The sequence below is a fragment of the Oncorhynchus masou genome, unplaced genomic scaffold, assembly GCF_036934945.1.
Source record: "Oncorhynchus masou masou isolate Uvic2021 unplaced genomic scaffold, UVic_Omas_1.1 unplaced_scaffold_1868, whole genome shotgun sequence".
NCBI lineage: Eukaryota > Metazoa > Chordata > Actinopteri > Salmoniformes > Salmonidae > Oncorhynchus > Oncorhynchus masou.
The window spans coordinates 12,349-18,522 of NW_027008373.1; positions in this window are offsets into that span (position 1 = coordinate 12,349).

Below are 6,174 nucleotides of genomic sequence, written 5' to 3' on the forward strand. Positions count from 1 at the left end.
TCTGGGACATTTCTAAATGTCGCCATTTTCGTAATGGTCAAAATGAATTGAAGTCATTGCAAATGTTCGACGCTGTTTCTCGGTCCGAGAACCTCCTAGAGCGCCGTAACTCACCACGCACTATCTACCTGAGGTCTAGATCAGGATTCTAAAGTTTCGGAACTCTAGGTCTGACGGTTCTTTTTTAGCTCGAACAAAGCTAACTATTGGAGGCACTGTCAGTCTCTACACACCCCAATACGTCCCTCCATCCAAGTTGTGTATCTGTGTGATTTATTTTTCCTTTGAATTTTTATGGGAAAAATGACTGATTTACAGTTCATGGGGGTTGTCTAATCACACATATGAAGTTTTGGACAGATCTGATTTTTTTAACCCTTCCAAACAGCCCCTGAGTCACCAATTATGGCACTTCCGGTTGGCACAGGAAGCTATAAATACACACATGTCTTGACTGACATAGAAACCTAGGGAATCCTGAGTTTTAAGTCTTTAAGTTGAGAATTGACTGATCTACACAGGGTTGAATAATGCAGAGGCCTCGGCACCTTTCGAGGTGATGTACATCCAAATACCTTTTGGGTCAATCTAACCACTTCCGGTTGCTCCAGGAAGCTTAGAATCGACACAGGTAGACCTCATAGTGGTCTGATGGAATGTCATAGAAGACAGGTTCATACAGCATTCATAACCCATATAGACTCCAGGTTGTATTTAGGGGAGCAGGCAATGTATTCCTATGGGGAGAGAAGTCAATGCACACTGTTTTTTTGTAAACACCTTCTTTTAACTGTGAAAGGTTAATGCCACACAGTCAAGGTTAGGCTTGCACAGATCGGGAGGACCTTAGGAACAGTCCTGTGTTTGAATTGTCCTTCTAAACCTAACGGTTCCGCCGCTGTCACCCAAAATCCAATGACATTGTGGTGCAGGCATCATTGTGGGCCTATTTTTCTCATGGTCGCTGCGCTCAGACCGAGCGAGCTACGGTCAAGAGGGGCACCTCGTTGGACTCGGCACGGCCTTGGGATTATGTTTATGCCATTGCCTGCTCTCTGTGTCTTTAAACACCACGCTTTGTCACTCCATCCTTGCTGTGTGTGTGTGTGAGAGCTTTTCTTTGACATCTGTTGGGAAAAATGACTGATTTACAGTTCATGGGGGTTGTCTAATCACACATATGAAGTTTTGGACAGATCTGATTTTTTTAACCCTTCCAAACAGCCCCTGAGTCACCAATTATGGCACTTCCGGTTGGCACAGGAAGCTATAAATACACACATGTCTTGACTGACATAGAAACCTAGGGAATCCTGAGTTTTAAGTCTTTAAGTTGAGAATTGACTGATCTACACAGGGTTGAATAATGCAGAGGCCTCGGCACCTTTCGAGGTGATGTACATCCAAATACCTTTTGGGTCAATTTAACCACTTCCGGTTGCTCCAGGAAGCTTAGAATCGACACAGGTAGACCTCATAGTGGTCTGATGGAATGTCATAGAAGACAGGTTCATACAGCATTCATAACCCATAAAGACCCCAGGTTGTATTTAGGGGAGCAGGCAATGTATTCCTATGGGGAGAGAAGTCAATGCACACTGTTTTTTTGTAAACACCTTCTTTTAACTGTGAAAGGTTAATGCCACACAGTCAAGGTTAGGCTTGCACAGATCGGGAGGACCTTAGGAACAGTCCTGTGTTTGAATTGTCCTTCTAAACCTAACGGTTCCGCCGCTGTCACCCAAAATCAAATGACATTGTGGTGCAGGCTTCATTGTGGGCCTATTTTTCTCATGGTCGCTGCGCTCAGACCGAGTGAGCTACGGTCAAGCGGGGCACCTCGTTGGACTCGGCCCTGCCTTGGGATTATGTTTATGCCATTGCCTGCTCTCTGTGTCTTTAAACACCACGCTTTGTCACTCCATCCTTGCTGTGTGTGTGTGTGTGAGAGCTTTTCTTTGACATCTGTTGGGAAAAATGACTGATTTACAGTTCATGGGGGTTGTCTAATCACACATATGAAGTTTTGGACAGATCTGATTTTTTTAACCCTTCCAAACAGCCCCTGAGACACCAATTATGGCACTTCCGGTTGGCACAGGAAGCTATAAATAAACTCATATCCTCATTGGGGTATGCCTTTACAGAATCCTGAGTTTTAAGTCTTTACGTTAAGAACTGAGTTATTTACGGAGGGTTTAGTGAGTGTGTGTTATTTCAGAAAATCATAGAAAATCACAGAAATGTCGCAGAGCTCCGCAGCACATTTTAAAAATACTCGTATGAACACCCTGCAACTGGATCTGTAACCGTTGAAAAAAAAAACACCTATATCTGAACATCACGATCTGGTCAACGTACGATTTCTCGTAAATGACGATAGATAAATGGCCGATTTTTTTTATTGACACCGGAGGCTCCTTGACTTTGACGTGAAGTGAAAAAATCTTTTCTCTATTTTCATTTTGGACCTTTAATCCCAGAAATATGGCCATAACTCAAAAACCGTTGAGGCCTAGACGCCATCTTGTTCGGGGCCATCTTCCCATAATGCCAAACCTACGCTCACCAAGTTTCGGCTTCGAAATATTTTCGGTTTCCGAGATATGGCACGTCGTGATTCGTGATGTTTTGTCCAATAGCAATATGATTGCTTATGCCCTCTTGTGGGATATTTCGGCATTGCGCAAAAATGGGCTAAAATTTGTTTATTTTATTAAACGAAAACCGAATGTCCGACAAAGTTCATTTGATGACTTCCCGGTAGGTCTGGCCCTACCGCTCGGCCCGACGCCGTCCCCGAATTTCTAAAATGTTTTCGGACGTCTAGTAAGGGACCGTACAGTTCCAATAGGGACTTTCTCACTAACTATACGGTGATTGTCGAAATGTTCCCTTAAGGTATGTACGGGACAGAGCGTTTCCCTGGAGCCCGGGACACGTGGAACGGAAATGGCCCGGTTTGCCGCAATATAGACAGCGTCGCTCCCTCATCCGGCGGTCTCTCTCAGCCTGGGAGATGCGTCCAATCTGCATGGGTTCCGGTGGAGCCAGTGATGATAAAGGTGGGGACTCGGAGCTGGGACTGATAGGGGCTAGAGGTCTACGGTTGAGTTCTCTCTCTCTCAGACGCTGGTCAATGCGTGAGGCCAACTTGATCAGGGACTCGAGATTGTCCGGTGGTTCCCGAGTGGCCAGTTCATCTTGGATAGTGTTGGAAAGGCCTTTCAGAAAGCACACCATGAGCGCCTCGTTGTTCCAGCCACTCGCTGCTGCCACCGTGCGGAACTGGATGGCATAGTCCGTCACGCTGCGCCAACCTTGATGGAGAGTCAGGAGCTGTTTGGCTGAGTCAGAACCACTGCTTGGGCCTTGAAACACTCGTTTGAATTCCTCAGCAAAGGCAGAGTAGCTGGCACAGCAGGAACTATGGGCATCCCACACAGCAGTAGCCCAGGCCAGGGCTTTTTCCGACAGCAGGGTGATGATATATGCGATCTTAGACCGGTCGGTGGGAAACGACGAGGGTTGCAGCTCAAAGGAGAGAGAACATTGAGTGAGAAACCCTTTACAAGCACTTGGATCACCTGAGAACCGTTGGGGAGGTGGAAGACGAGGTTCAGCCAGGGGGTTAACTGCCATGGGTACGTGAACTTGAGGTACTGGGACGGAACTGTTGCCGGGGTAAGTCGATCAGACATTTGCTTAATGGAAGTCAGCATCTCCGACAGAAGATGAGAATGTCTTGCCATTAAGGCCTCTTGCTGAACCAGGGCGGCTTCGTGGCGTTGGACAGTCTCCTGGTGGTGGGACAGCGTGGCAAAAAGGTCCTGGGAACTGGCTGCCTCTGGGTTCATTTTTGGCTCTGTGTTTCTGTCAGGACCCGGTTTCGAACCTGGGTCTCCGGAGTGAGAAACAGTCACTTAACCAACTGAGCCACGAATAGACAGCAGAACCCAGAAGATGAGGCAGACACAGCAGTACTTAAGACGGTGTATTTAATGAAGAAAAAATCCTAAAAATAAAAAATGGCAAATCCAAAAGGTGGAAGGAAAAACACAAAAAGACCTAAAAAGAAACTCACCAAAACTAAACAAAAACAAAAAAACAGAATACCACAAGAACGTTACCCGGAATCGACAAGAGCACACAGAACACTAGGGCAGGGTGCTAACATACAAACACAGAGCACAGAACTGAGGGAAACAAAGGGTTTAAATACAATCAGGGGAAACGAGACACAGGTGCAAACAATAATGGGGGTCAAGGGAAAAACACAGGGACAAAAAGCACAATGGGGACATCTACTGACAAACAACTGGAACAACCCTGGCCAAATCCTGACATACCTACCACTGTGAATGTCTGGGACACCAGCGTGTTCAGATCAGAAACCTATTCTACCTACCACTGTGAATGTCTGGGACACCAGCGTGTTCAGATCAGAAACCTATTCTGACTACCACTGTGAATGTCTGGGACACCAGCGTGTTCAGATCAGAAACCTATTCTGACTACCACTGTGAATGTCTGGGACACCAGCGTGTTGAGATCAGAAACCTATTCTGACTACCACTGTGAATGTCTGGGACACCAGCGTGTTCAGATCAGAAACCTATTCTGACTACCACTGTGAATGTCTGGGACACCAGCGTGTTCAGATCAGCAACCTATTCTGACTACCACTGTGAATGTCTGGGACACCAGCGTGTTGAGATCAGAAACCTATTCTGACTACCACTGTGAATGTCTGGGACACCAGCGTGTTCAGATCAGAAACCTATTCTGACTACCACTGTGAATGTCTGGGACACCAGCGTGTTCAGATCAGAAACCTATTCTGACTACCACTGTGAATGTCACACAGAACAATATTACTTTACAAAGTCACAGGGCTGACTGTTTAGTCCCAAGTCACAGGGCTAACTGTTTAGTCCCAAGTCACAGGGCTGCCTGTTTAGTCCTCTCAATAACAACAGAGAGAGAGAGAGACTAGAGACTACATGACCAAAAGTATGTGGGCACCTACTTGTCGAAAATCTCATTCCAAAATCATGGGCATTAATATGGATTTAGTCTCCCCTTTGCTGCTATAAGAGCCTCCACTCTTCTGGAGAGGCTTTTCACTAGATGTGGGTACATTGCTGAGGGGACTTGCCACTGATGTTGGGCGATTAGGCCTGGCTCGCAGTCAGCGTTCCAATTCATCCCAAAGGTGTTCAATGGGGTTGAGGTCAGGGCTCTGTGCAGGCCAGTAAAGTTCTTCCACAGTGATCTTGACAAACCATTTCTGATTGGACATCGCTTTGTGCATGGGGACATTGTCATGCTGAAACAGGAAATGGCCTTCCCCAAACTGTTGCCACAAAGTTGGAAGCACAGAATCGTCTAGAATGTCATTGTATGTTGTAGCGTTAAGATTTCCCTTCACAGGAACTAAGGAAAAACAGCCCCAGACCATTATTCCTCCTCCACCAACTTTGCAGTTGGCACTATGCATTGGGGCAGGTAGCGTTCTTCTGGCATCTGCCAAACCCAGATCCGTCAGTCGGACTCCCAGATGGTGAAGTGTGATTCATCACTCCAGAGAACGCGTTTCCACCATCGAGAGTCCGATAGCGGCGAGCTTTACACCACTCTAGCCAACGCTTGGCATCGCGCATGGTGATCTTAGGCTTGTGTGCGGCTTCTAGGCCATGGAACCCCATTTCATGAAGCTCCCGACAAACAGTTCTTGTGCTGACGTTGCTTCCAGGGCAGTTTGGAACTTGGTAGAGAGTGTTAAATCACTCAGCAGTCCCGTTCTGTGAGCTTGTGTGGCCGTTGTTGCTCCTTGACGTTTCCACTTCACAATAACAGCACTTACAGTTGACCAGGGCAGCTCTAGCAGGGCAGAAAACTGACTTGTTGGAAAGGTGGCATCCTATGAAAGTCACTGAGCTCTTCAGTAGGGGCCATTTTACTGACAATGTTAGCTATGGAGAATGCATGGCTATGTGCTCGGTTTTATACACCTGTCAGCGGGTGTAGCTGAAATAGCCCGAATCGACCAATTTAAAGGAGTGTCCATATACTTTTGTATATACAGTGTATGACATGCCTGTCAAACCACTTGGCTGGAGCAGTAGGGGACCTCGTCTCAGCTACGCTAGAACTTTGTGTTGATGTGTAGTG